This window comes from Bufo bufo, chromosome 3, assembly GCF_905171765.1.
Source record: "Bufo bufo chromosome 3, aBufBuf1.1, whole genome shotgun sequence".
NCBI lineage: Eukaryota > Metazoa > Chordata > Amphibia > Anura > Bufonidae > Bufo > Bufo bufo.
The window spans coordinates 405,788,005-405,801,875 of record NC_053391.1 but is presented as its reverse complement, the minus strand read 5'-3'; the positions used below and the strand labels follow the sequence as shown (position 1 = coordinate 405,801,875).

Sequence of the window (13,871 nt, the reverse complement as noted above, 5' to 3'; positions counted from 1 at the left end):
TTCTGTGAAAGATTAGGGCTATACAAATCATTGGTGAGACCGCACATGGATTTTACGTACAATTCCGGGCTCCTGTGCACAAGAAAGACATAGCAGAGCTGGAGAGGGTTCAGAGGAGGGCAACTAAAGTAATAACTGGAATGAGTGGACTACAGTAACCAGAAAGATTATCAAAATATCAGGGGTCAGTACAGAGATCTATCCCATCATCTATTTATTCCCAGGACTGTGACTGTGACGAGGGGACATCCTCTGCGTCTGGAGGAAAAAAGGTTTGTACACAAACATAGAAGAGGATTCTTTACGGTAAGAGCAGTGAGACTATGAAACTCTCTGTCTGAGGAGGTGGTGATGGTGAGGTCACTAAAAGAGAACAAGAAGGGCCTGGATGTATTTCTGGAGCGTAATAATATTACAGGTTAGCCTACTTTCACAGCTCTCCAGAAGACAGTCTGCTGGAGTTCTCCAGATCTGGCATTGCCAGATGTTACCGGAATGCTCGCTGGCCCCATTAATGTGGTCCAGCGGAGATCCGGCCACTACCTGGCAAATATGCCGGGATTCGACCGGACAATGCACTGTTTTTTGTCTGACCAATTTCCGGCATTCTATGCCAGAACAACCTGTCGTAGAGCTGTGCTGTCAATGTGAAAGTAGCCTTATAGCTGTAGTTGTTGATCCAGGGAGTTATTCTGATTGACAGGTTTAAAGTCAAAGAGGAATTTGTTTCCCTCAGATGAGAAAAATTGTCTTTCTACCTCATGAGTTTTTTTTTGTCTTTCTTTGTATCAACTGTGTAGGAGGATGGGGTCAACTGGATGGACATATGTATTTTTTTCAGCTTTATATGCTATAGGGGTCATTTACGAACAGATATATGTCACTTTCGGGTCGCATATCTGGTGCAGATTCTGTCGCACCCCATGGTGCAGCAGAATCTGCAACTTCTTACCCGCTCACGACAGGTCCAAAAAAAGGGTGCATGGTGTGAGCGGGAAAGGGGACGGGCCAGCTGGTTTCGGCATAGAAAATGGTCTAAATGTATGACGGCAAGGAAGCTGAAGTCAGGGGCATAGCTATAGGGGGTGCAGAGGTAGAAGTTGCTACCGAGCCCAGCAGCCTGAGGGGGCCCAAAGACCCTTGTGCTGCATAAGAAGACACCATTATTATAGAAAGCGGATGCTGGTCAAGTTACACCTCTGGCTCAAGGGGGTGCCGTTTCAATTTTTGCCTCGGGCAGCACAAAGGCCTTGTGCTTCCTGCCCCTGGCCACAAAGCACTGAGGGAAGGGGGACCCCAATCTAAACTCTTGCACCAGGGCCCATGAGCCATTAGCTACACCCCTGGCTGAAGTTATGTAGAGGCCGGCACCTCTATCTAACTTCAAAGATCCAACGCCGCGCAGGGGCTTATAGAGACCAGCATCTAAAACGCTGGTCTTAATTAATGTTCCCCTATGTGGTTATGTTACATGCATACTGCATGAGGCAATTGTTCTGTAATATGTTAGTTACAATGGCTTCAAAAGGACAACTCAAACCGTAATAGAAGTATACACACAAAGCAATAATAATGACCATAATAAAGATCATATGATTATTAATACAAGATCCCCACTGTATCATCTACAATGGTATCACTTAAAGGAGTTACCAGGGATTAGAGAAAATGCATGCTATCTTACACAAAGAGCGCCAAACCTGTCCATGGTTTACGTGCAGTATTGCAGCGTGGCCCCATTCACATCATTCTAGATGATGAGCTAAGATGCCAGACACAACCCATGGACAGGTGTGTTTTTTTTTTGTTTTGTTTTTTTTTCAGAAGAAAGTAGCCATGTTTTTCTAATTCTGGACAACCCCTTTAACCCTTTTTTATTCAGGTGTGCAATTTTCACAGTTTTGACGTACAAGTAAGGCTCCTTTCACACTCGCGTTTGGTGCGGATCCGTCAGTTCAGATAATACAACCTCATGCATCCGTTCAGAACGGATTTGATTGTATAATCTGTAACATAGCTAAGACGGAACCGTCTTGAACACCATTGAAAGTCAATGGAGGACAGATCCGTTTTCTATTATGCCAGATTGTGTCAGTGAAAACGGATCCGTCCCCATTGACTAACATTGTGTGTAAGAACGGATCCGTTTGGCTCAGTTTCGTCAGACGGATACCAAAAAGCTTCAAGCAGCGTTTTGGTGTCCGTCTCCAAAGCGGAAAGGAGACGGAACCGAGGCAAACTGATGCATTCTGAGCGGATCCTTTTCCATTCAGAATGCATTAGGGCAAAACTGATCCGTTTTGGACCGCTTGTGAGATCCCTGAACAGATCTCACAAACGGAAAACCAAAACGCCAGTGTAAAAGTAGCCTTCAACCTAAATTACAAAATAAAAAAAATAACACTAACCTACATACCGATATATTTTCTGAAAGTAGACACCTCGTACATTGTCAAAATGTCACTCAGCACTTTATAGACTTTTATGTAATTTTTCATAAACACTGTGAAAAAGTTGATATTAGTGGGTAAAAGTGGAACCCCACCAGAAATTTATATGTACCACACCTCTTAAAAAGAAAAGTTCAACATGTGCAGCGTTTATACATACCACATAGAGAAAATAAGTACTTGATACACTGGCGATTTTGCAAGTTTCCCCACCTACAAATAATGGAGAGGTCTGTAATTTTTATCGTGGCAACACTTTAACTGTGAGAGACAGAATCTAAAAATAAATCCAGAAGATTACATTGTATGATTTGTAAATAATGAATTTGCATTTTATTGCATGAAATAAGTATTGAATGCAATAGAAAACAGAACTTAATATTTGGTACAGAAACCTTTGTTTGCAATAACAGAGGTCAGACGTTTCCTGTAGTTCTTGACCAGGTTTGCACACACTGCAGCAGGGATTTTGGCCCACCGCTCCATACAGATCTTCTCCAGATCTTTCAGGTTTCAGGGCTGTCGCTGGGATACACTGAGTTTCAGCTCCCTCCAAAGATTTTCATTTGGGTTCAGGTCTGGGGACTGGCTAGTCCACTCCAGGACCTTGAAATGCTTCTTAGTTGCCCTGGCTGTCCGTTTTGGGTCATTGTCATGCTGGAAGACCCAGCCACAACCCATCTTCAATGCTCTTACTCAGGAAAGGAGGTTGTTGGCCAAAATCTCGCCATCCATCTTCTCTTCAATACAGTGCAGTCGTCCTGTCCACTTTGCAGAAAAGCACCCCCAAAGTATGATGTTTCCACCCCCATGCTTCACAGTTGGGACGGTATTCTTGGGATTGTACTCATCCTTCTTCTTCTCATCTCCTTCTTATTTGACCACATAACCTTCTCCAAAGCCTCCTCTGGATCATCCAGATGGTCATTGGTGAACTTCAAAGGGTCCTGGACATGTGCTGGTGTGAGCAGGGGGACCTTGCGTGCTCTGCAGGATTTTAATCCATGACAGTATAGTGCTAACGATCATCTTTGAGACTGTGGTTCCAGCTCTCTTTAGGTCATTGACCAGGTCCTCTCGGGTAGTTCTGGGCTCACTCCTGACCTTTCTCAGAATCATCGTTACCCACGAGGCGAGATCTTGCATGAAGCCCCAGACCAAGGAAGATTGACAGTCATCTTGTGTTTCTTCCATTTTCTAATAATTGCGCCAACAGCTGTTGACTTCTCACCAAGCTGCTTGCCTGTTGTCATGTAGCCCATCCCAGCCTTGTGTAGGTCTACAATTTTGTCCCTGGTGTCCTTAGACAGCTCTTTGGTCTTGGCCATGGTGGAGAAGTTGGTGTGTAATTGATTGAGTGTGTGCACAGGTGTCTTTGATACAGGTAACAAGTTCAAACAGGTGCAATTTTTTTTTTTGCCTTCCTATGGATCATCTTGCAGGATAACAGGCCGAACTGGATGGACAAATGTCTTTTTTCGGCCTTATGTACTATGTTACTATGTAATTAATACAGGTAATGAGTGCAGAGTAGGAGGGCTTCTTAAAGAAAAGCTAACAGGTCTGAGAGAGACAGAATTGTTGCTGGTTGGCAGGTGATCAAATACTTAAAGAGAGTCTGTCACCAGTAATATTCATATAACGACAATGGCCAGTACAATGTCAGAAAATGGGCGACCCAAACAAATCAAAAATCTAAGCAAACAATTATAAAGGGTAACCTTATTAATATATAACTTTTAATAAATAATGCAGATAAAATAATGGCCCATTAAGTCAACCAATTAAATAAAAAGTGACGCACGTTAGTACGGTAAATAGCAGTGCATAAGAAAAAAGGAACGGTCTTACCAGGGGTACATCCTGAAGTCTAATGGGGGTCTCAGGGATCCAAATGCTGGGTCTCTTCCCCTAGATTGTCCTGCTTGACCTGAGCTAAATCCTATTGCCCAGGGAGCAAATTGCTCACCCTCAAAAGGGCGACCCCTCTGAGCCGATCCTCACTGCCTAGGTGTTACATAGTTATTACGGTTGAAAAAATACATACGTCCATCAAGTTCAACCAAGGGATAGGTGGGGACGCGAATCCCAGAAGGAAGTGAGACTCTAAACGTTTTTATAAGCATTAATCTTTTTTACTTTTAAGAATTCGTCTAACCCCTTTTTGAAACTGTCCACTGTTCCTGCTGTGACCACGTCCTGAGGAAGTCTATTCCACAGATTCACAGTTCTTACAGTAAAGAAGCTTTGACACTTCTGGAGACTGAACTTTTTTTTCTTCAGTCGGAGGCAGTGCTCCCTTGTCTTTTGAGCACATTTTACATAGAACAGCTTTTCACAGTATTTTTTGTATGGCCCATTTATATACTTGTATAGGTTAGGCTACTTTCACACTAGCGGCAGGACGGATCCGACAGGCTGTTCACCCTGTCGGATCCGTCCTGCCACTATTTCGCCGTGCCACCGGACCGCCGCTCCGTCCCCATTGACTATATTGGGGACAGGGTGCGGAGCTCCGGCGCAGCACGGCGAGAGGCCGTCGGACTAAAAGTACTGCATGTCCGACTTTTTAGTCCGGCGGCCTCTCGCCGTGCACTGCCGTGCTGGAGCTCCACCCCATCCCCATTATAGTCAATGGGGACGGGGCGGCGGTCCGGCGGCACAGCGAAATAGCGGATGAACAGCCTGTCGGATCCGTCCTGCCGCTAGTGTGAAAGTACCCTAAATCATGTCCCCCCTTAGACGTCTCTTCTCAAGACTAAATAAATTCAATTCTTTTAATCTTTCTTCATAACTAAGACCCTCCATGCCCCTTATCAGTTTAGTCGCTCTCCTCTGTACTTTTTCCAGCTACAGTGCATCCTTTCTATGTACTGGTGCCCAGATCTGAACTGCATATTCCAGATGAGGCCACACCAACGCTTTGTAAAGTGGTAATATTACATCCCTGCCCCACGAGTCCATGCCTCGTTTAATGCATGACAATATCCTGGTGGCCTTAGAAGCAGCTGATTGACATTGTATGCTGTAATTTAATCAACCATCCACAAGGACACCCAAATCCTTCTCTATAAGTGACTCTCTCAGTGTTACATACCTTGGACATATGATGCACAGAGATTATTACTACCAAGATGCATAACTTTACATTTGTCCACATTGAACCTCATTTGCCAAGTTGATGCCCAATCACTCAGAGTGTTCAAGTCAGCTTGTATTTTATGGACATCTTCCATAGACTGCTTAGTACTACGTAGCTTAGTGTCATCTGCAAAAATAGAAATGGTCCCGTCCTCAATATCATTAGTTAATAAATTAAATAATAAAGGGCACAGCACTGAACCTTGGGGTACACCACTTATAACCCAGGACCATTCTGAATAGGAATCATTGACCACAACTCTATGGACATGGTCCTTCAGCCAGTTTTCAATCCAATTACAAACTATACTTTCCAAGCCAATAGACCTTACTTTACTTATTAAGCGTCTATGAGGGACGGTATCAAAAGCCTTTGCAAAATCCAGAAACACTACATCCACAGCCGCCGCTCTGTCCAGGCTTCTACTCACCTTCTCATAAAAACAAATCAGGTTAGTCTGACAACTTCTGTCCTTGGTAAACTCATGCTGGTTATCACTTATAATATTATTTATAGTCACATACTCCTGTATATAGTCCCTTAAGAGTCCTTCAAACCTTTTTCCCACAACAGAAGTTAAACTAACTGGTCTATAATTACCTGTGGAGGACCTTGATCCTTTTTTGAATATGGGAAGACATTTGCCTCGCGCCAATAACTTAGCACTGTACTAGTCCCTAGAGAATCCTTAAAAATTATAAACAGGGGCACAGCAATGACTGAACTGAGCTCTTTAAAGGGATTCTGTCACCAGGTTTCACCCCTGTCAGCTAAACATATGCTGATGTTCAGGGCCTCATCACAAGGCCTAATGTGGGCTCATAAATGTGATCTGTAGCCTTATTTTGCTAAAAAAACAGCTTTTACTAACCTGTCACTCAAAGAAATAAGGTGCCCAAGGGGATGTCAGGGGATGTCAAGGGATGCAAGGTGCCCGCCGCACCCACCGCCGTTCGTGCCCAGCGCCGCCTTTCCAGACTTCTGCGCCGCCTCCTATTCCTCTGTGCCGCCTCTCGCGCTCCCTCCCACCTCCTCCTGGTGTAAGATCTCGCGCGTGCGCACAGGGCTCTGAGAGGCTGGCGCCAGAGTGCAGGGCATACAGGGGGTTGAGCGCATGCGCACTTTGCTGTAAGAAGCCAAATGGAGAAGTCCGCACGGGCGCATCAGGCAGAGCCCTGTGCGCACGTGCGAGATCTTACAGCAGGAGGAGGGGGGAGGGAGGGAGGGAGGGAGAGCGAGAGGCGACACAGAGGATTAGGAGGCGGCGCAGAAGTCTGGAAAGGCGGCGCTGGGCACGAACGGCGGTGGGTGCGGCGGGCACCTTGCATCCCTTGACATCCCCTCGGGCAGCTTATTTCTTTGAGTGACAGGTTAGTAAAAGATGTTTTTTAGCAAAATAAGGCTACAGATCACTTTTATAAGCCCACATTAGGAATCGTGATGAGGCCCTGAACATCAGCATATGTTTAGCTGACAGGGGTGAAACCTGGTGACAGAATCCCTTTAAGCACTCTTGGGTGTACTCCATCTGGACCCGGAGCTTTGTTCACATTTACCTTATTTAACTTCTCTTGGACCATATCTACAGTTAGCCAATTGAGTATATCACTAGATGTACTAACAGCCCAGGCGCTGGATGTACTAACAGTCCCTGCTTGTCCCTACGCAGCCATATGACTGCCCAGCTTCGTCAGGGAAAAACAGCAGGGAGAACCTAGTGATGGTTAGCGAAACGTCGGCTCGGTGAGGCAGTGCGCAGGATCTTGGCCGGACCTAGGGATGATGCAAGGGAATAGGAGGGTGGGCAAAGGCAGAGGCTGGGTAGGAGTAACCATGAAAGAAGGAAGAGCAGCCTGGGCTCCTACACACTGAACGCCGCCCCTGGGCACTTGCGAGTGCTCATTTGCATATGAATTAAACATCGTTTTTCCTGCCTCTGCAAGTGCAAAGAAAATAACAAAGGTACCATTACATTCATGTATAGGTGTGCTACAGGACAATGTAAGCGCTGTATATGTTCATATGCTGGTGACAGACTCCCTTTAATTCATGCAATAAAATGCTAATTAATTATTTACAAATCGTACAATGTGATTTTCAGGATTTTTTTTTGATTCTGTCTCTCACAGTTGAAGTGTACCTATGATAAAAATTACAGACCTCTCCATTCTTTGTAGGTGGGAAAAGTTGTAAAATCGCCAGTGTATCAAATACTTATTTTCCTCACTGTATCTTCATGAAATCACAAGAATTGGAAAGAACAAAAATCTGGTTTTAAGCAGAAAATGAAAAAAAAAAAAAAGGTAGCAACCTATAAAATACAAAGATTACAACCCTTGAAAAGTAAGTGCACCCACAAAACCTATATATTTCCCGAAAGCAGACAACTTGATTATTGTCATTGCCTTGACGGACTGTCAACCACCATATTCACCTTAGGTAACTTTGTAACAAATAATTATTTCAGTGCTTCACAACAAACATTTGCATCTAAAATGCACATCCAAGCATATACATAAAAACAATCTAAATGTAATGTATTACGGTGTGCAAATCTCATATATACCACAAATATATGGACCAAGAGCTCACTGGAAAAGAGGCCCTGTAATATCTGGCCATCATCCACATGTGTTAAAAATGTATACAGTACACAGCAAACCGCTTCTACGTTATTATAATATACAACATATAACATACTGTGCATAAAAATATAACCTTAGAATTAATACACACAATACACAACTTGCAGGATAACAGGCCGAACTGGATGGACACATGTCTTTTTTTGGCCTTATATACTATGTTACTATGTTAGCTCCTTCATGCAACTTTGTAGCAAACAGTAATTCTAATTTGTGACTAAAATGTATATTCCACCAAATAAAATATAGTGAGGAGTTCATACATACCCCACACGTCTACATTCAATGCTGCACGTGTTACTGAAATGCAAAAACTGCAGGAATGTACCATGTTAGCATGCAAGTATTGGGAATGACGTAGTATAAAAACGTCCATCACAAACTACACTCACCTAAAGAATTATTAGGAACACCATACTAATACGGTGTTGGACCCCTTTTGCCTTCAGAACTGCCTTAATTCTACGTGGCATTGATTCAACAAGGTGCTGATAGCATTCTTTAGAAATGTTGGCCCATATTGATAGGATAGCATCTTGCAGTTGATGGAGATTTGAGGGATGCACATCCAGGGCACGAAGCTCCCGTTCCACCACATCCCAAAGATGCTCTATTGGGTTGAGATCTGGTGACTGTGGGGGCCATTTTAGTACAGTGAACTCATTGTCATGTTCAAGAAACCAATTTGAAATGATTCGAGCTTTGTGACATGGTGCATTATCCTGCTGGAAGTAGCCATCAGAGGATGGATACATGTTCTCATTCTGTTTACGCCAAATTCGGACTCTACCATTTGAATGTCTCAACAGAAATCGAGACTCATCAGACCAGGCAACATTTTTCCAGTCTTCAACAGTCCAATTTTGGTGAGCTCGTGCAAATTGTAGCCTTTTTTTCCTATTTGTAGTGGAGATGAGTGGTACCCGATGGGGTCTTCTGCTGTTGTAGCCCATCCGCCTCAAGGTTGTGCGTGTTGTGGCTTCACAAATGCTTTGCTGCATACCTCGGTTGTAACGAGTGGTTATTTCAGTCAACATTGCTCTTCTATCAGCTTGAATTAGTCGGCCCATTCTCCTCTGACCTCTAGCATCCACAAGGCATTTTCGCCCACAGGACTGCCGCATACTGGATGTTTTTCCCTTTTCACACCATTCTTTGTAAACCCTAGAAATGGTTGTGCGTGAAAATCCCAGTAACTGAGCAGATTGTGAAATACTCAGACCGGCCCGTCTGGCACCAACAACCATGTCACGCTCAAAATTGCTTAAATCACCTTTCTTTCCCATTCTGACATTCAGTTTGGAGTTCAGGAGATTGTCTTGACCAGGACCACCCCCCTAAATGCATTGAAGCAACTGCCATGTGATTGGTTGACTAGATAATTGCATTAATGAGAAATAGAACAGGTGTTCCTAATAATTCTTTAGGTGAGTGTATAATCCTAAAGTTCCGTTTAAGCCATAGGAGAGGCCTGATAGTATTATATGGAGTTGTGTGGAGTTTCAGGCCACCACATACATGTGACCACTTTCGATTTCATAGTCAGTCCCATTAGGCCTCATACACACGACCATATCCGTTTTGCGTTCGCCAAACCGCAGATCAGCCAAACTGGAATTTGGTCCATGTGCTGGTCGCATTTGTTTGCAGACCCATTGACTTCAATAGGTCCGTGGTCCGCATTTTGCAGACAAGTATAGGACATGTTCTATCTTTTGGGGAACATACATATGGATGCGGAAAGCACATGGATGACTTCCGTGTCCATTCGGCAAAAGATAGAACATGTCCTTATACTTGTCAGCAAAATGCGGACCCATTGAAGTCAATGAGTCAAAAAAAAAATGCGGCTGCAAAATATGTACGGCCTTGTGCATGATACCTTAATAGAATAATTAGGAATGACACTGTCCAAGAAACTGCAGGAAGAAACCATGTTGAGGAGACACATATTTGGAAGTATTAACACATTCATTTTGGCAATCTGGTAATTTCAATAAACTATAATAATTCAATACGAGGTCACATTTCGGGTAGACATTACTGGCTGCACTGGGTCCAAAATATCTCGTCTGTATGTAATCTGACACACTGATAGAGATTTAGTGCTACACATACTGTAGATACAACTATGCCAGGTATACATAGCGGTACTCCTAGTGACCTTACTGCTGTAGTTATCAAGATACATGACCGAAATAAAGAAATGGATAATCTTTATGTGATGTAGCTATCACTGTTTACCGAACACCTGGCTCCTGTCATATTCCAGAATGTAAACTATAAAACTCAGGCGGCCTATAGAGCCTGAGGCTGACTAGACAATAATCCCCGTATTACAATGCACTCCCACACTCACCCAGGCTCCAGAGAATCCAGTTACCTCCTCCACCTACCAAATCAATTCTCATTCCAGTCTGCTCTCCTAAACCTCCTATCGCAATTCTCCATTAACTAATCTACACATCAGCCACAAATAAACAATCATTTCCAGCTTTTATGGTAAACTGAAATTTATATACCCATCCCCTGATGAGTCCCGAGAGGGACGAAACATGTCATGTCGGGACATGAGATTGAGGGATATGTTTAGGTACTAGGCCCCTATAAGGGAAAGGGTTCGGACAGGGTCGTCCCTATTGGGGCGGGTGCTCCCGTATTGCTAGGTAGGGATGTCATAGCCCCTATCCCAACCAATGGTTAGGGCATGAACTTTAGGGCTATGTAGCTTTATATCCCCGGAAGAATTACAGCAAAATATGGACCCCGTCACCAGGCTATTTGGCTACTTAGGACGATTGAAAAGTAGACATTGACCTGAGCATTTTCTCAACTAAACTGGTAAGACCTTTCCATTTTTATGGCTTGAGTCTGTCTGTAGTTTTATCCGTCCATTTGTGTCATATTTTTGATACTTTTTCTCAGCGTTTGGGTCCATTCACTCGTCTGTAGTGTGTTTTGCGGATCTATGGATCCGCAAAACACGGACACCGACAATGTGCGTTCCGCATTTTGCGGACTGCACATCGAGGGCACTAATAGAATATGCCTATTCTTGTCTGCAATTGCGGACAAGAATAGGACATGTTCTATTTTTTGGGGGAACGGAAATGCGGAACCGGAAGTGCGGGTCCGCATTTCCGGAGCTGGGCCGCACATCGTGCGGCCCCATAGAAATGAATGGGTCCGCAATTCCGTCCTGCAAAATGCAGAACGAAATTGCGGACGTGTGAATGGAGCCTTTATTTGAGCACTTTTGTGGGTTTAATCTTTTAATTATTACTAGTAAAAGTTATGTTTTAAATGTACTCAGCTAATATTTATTTAGCCTAGGTCTTTAATCTAAGGAGTTTTTGTGACGTTTGAGGGCTAGCCCTTCCGTTTATATGCAATTATCGTGTATAAAGGAAGAGGATTTACTATGATAAATGAGGCCAAAAACCAACGTGCTCCACAAGAATGCCCACAGAACAGCAGATAGACAAATTTGTCAGACAAGTAAAACTGAAAACTCGCAATTTACTCCAAAATAAAGACAAAACCAATTTGACAATTCAGGGCCAAAGAGTTTTGGTTCAGGACGTTTTTTCCAATAGCATGACTTTTTTTTCCTATAGGCATATCTATATCACTTAAAGGGGTGTCCCAATAAGACAAGTTAAGGTAGCGTCTGATTAGCAGGTGTCTGACGACTGGGGCTCCTGCCAACTGCAAGAACGGGGGCCGCTGCTCCCTCTTTCAATGGAGCGGCAGATAATGTACGCCGCTCTATTCAACTCTATGGTACTACCAGAGATAGCCAAGTACAAGCACTCAGCTATCTCCAGCACTCCCATATAGATGAATGGTGTGGCAGCACGTAAGCCCCATTCTCGAAATCAGCAGGGGTCCGAGCCTCTGGATCCCCACTGATCAGATACTTATTCCCCATCCTGTGGATAGGGAATACATTGTCTTAGGGCTCGTTCACACGACCGTTGGTGTCCCGTGCTGTGAACCGCAAATTGCGGTTCGCAATGCGCGGGCACCTTCTGTGGGTCAGGAGCATGAGGATCCCTCCGTTCCGCAAAACGATAGAGCATGTTCTATCTTTTTGAGGTGCGGAGGCACGGAACGGAACCCCAGAAAGCACTCCATAGTGTTCCGTTCCGTGCTTCCGTTCCGCATCTCCGGATTTGCGGACCCATTGAAATGAATGGGTCCGCATCCGTGATGCGGAATGACAACGGAACGGTGCCCGTGTATTGCGGATCCGCAATACGGTAACGGGACACCAGCGGTCGTGTGAACGAGCCCTTAGTGGGACAAACCCTTTAAAAAACACATGTTACAAATGTAACAAAATAAAAACACCAACAAAAACACTTGTATAGAAATACTATGAAAACTCACCCACGCGATAAAAGGTGTGTGTGCAGGAGGCGAGTGTAAAGTATACTTTTTTTCCAAAGGAAGTCATTAGCAGACAGATGGGCACACATATGGGTACACACATTCGCAGGATGCCAGCTGTATGCACTGCTACTTTTTCCCTGACATGTCTGACGGACCCATCAATAAAGTTTACGGATACAACCTTACACAGCATGGCACAGTCGTCACTTCTGCTCCAAGGTTTGGAACAGGCGCACCAAACCCCAGACCAGGGAATGCTGCTGCCCAAAGAAGCACCCAAAATATCCAGTTACCATAGCGATGAATGACCTCCTGGACAGCACCATTTCCAGTCCATCACTAACCTAGAAAGGTGGCACCTAGAAGTCCCAGTTTAGGACCTGTGGCGCCAAACATGAAGACACAGCAAAATGAAAGTGACATGAGTGGGAGGGAGGGGACAGCTGGGTGCACCACAGTCACCCCTCACACCCAGAGCCTGCAGTCACGTGTGAGCAGGCTGCTCCTCAGCACGCATCAATGGATGAGGCACAAAGTTTCTTGGTTGTTGTTTTTTTTCCTTACCAGGAGAGGTGCCAGTAGTGGTGGGTGAGATCCTCCAGCTTCTATGAGAGGAGGGGAGGGCTGTGGTGCTGCTGTACAGCAGGGTGAAGGGGATTTGTAATTCCTCCCAGAGCAGCAGCAGCTTCCCCCCAATCCGCAGTATCAGCCCCCCGTGCTCCTGTCTGCAGAGAGAGCCTCTTCCCACCCCCTCCCAGAATAAAACCCCCTTTCTGTGTGTGTGACTGGGGATATGTGAGTGGAGCAGGAGTCCCTTTGTTCTATAATCCCAGTAAGATTGAAAGCCATTCGCCCCGTCTCTAATCCCAGCCCTGCTCAACAACAACATCTATTGGCTGTAATTTACATACAGGATTAACAAACCAGCTTCAAGGAGGAAGGAGGAAAGAGCCGGAGAAGATAGAGAGAAGAAAGGGGATAGGTGGAGCCGGGAGATTGCGCTGCCCTTACACCAGTATTCCCAGTGCCCTGCACTGGGGTGAGGGCGGGCACGGGTTAACACGCTGGGTACATGGAGGGTGTGCTTCCAGATTACAGATTAGAGGGCAGGGTTATACCAGGAGGAAGCCGCAGCTCGTCGTGCACAGCCTTCCTGTAACCAAGGCTTGGATTACAGCATTTACCTCAGGACACGCTTTGTACCATGTGTTATGTGCTGGGTGACAAGGAATAGAAAAC

At 44.7% G+C, this 13,871-nt stretch overlaps 1 protein-coding gene across 3 annotated transcripts in view; it reads right to left on the bottom strand.

The window, feature by feature from the left end:
* Positions 1 to 13,371, bottom strand: part of GTF2IRD1 (GTF2I repeat domain containing 1) — a 125,993-nt gene extending 112,622 nt beyond the window's left edge. For all 3 annotated transcript variants that reach the window (XM_040424833.1, XM_040424834.1, XM_040424835.1), the window contains exon 1: positions 13,197 to 13,371. The gene's annotated coding sequence lies outside the window, so the exon portion shown is untranslated. The remainder of the gene's footprint in view (positions 1 to 13,196) is intronic.
* Positions 13,372 to 13,871: the final 500 nt, after the last annotated feature.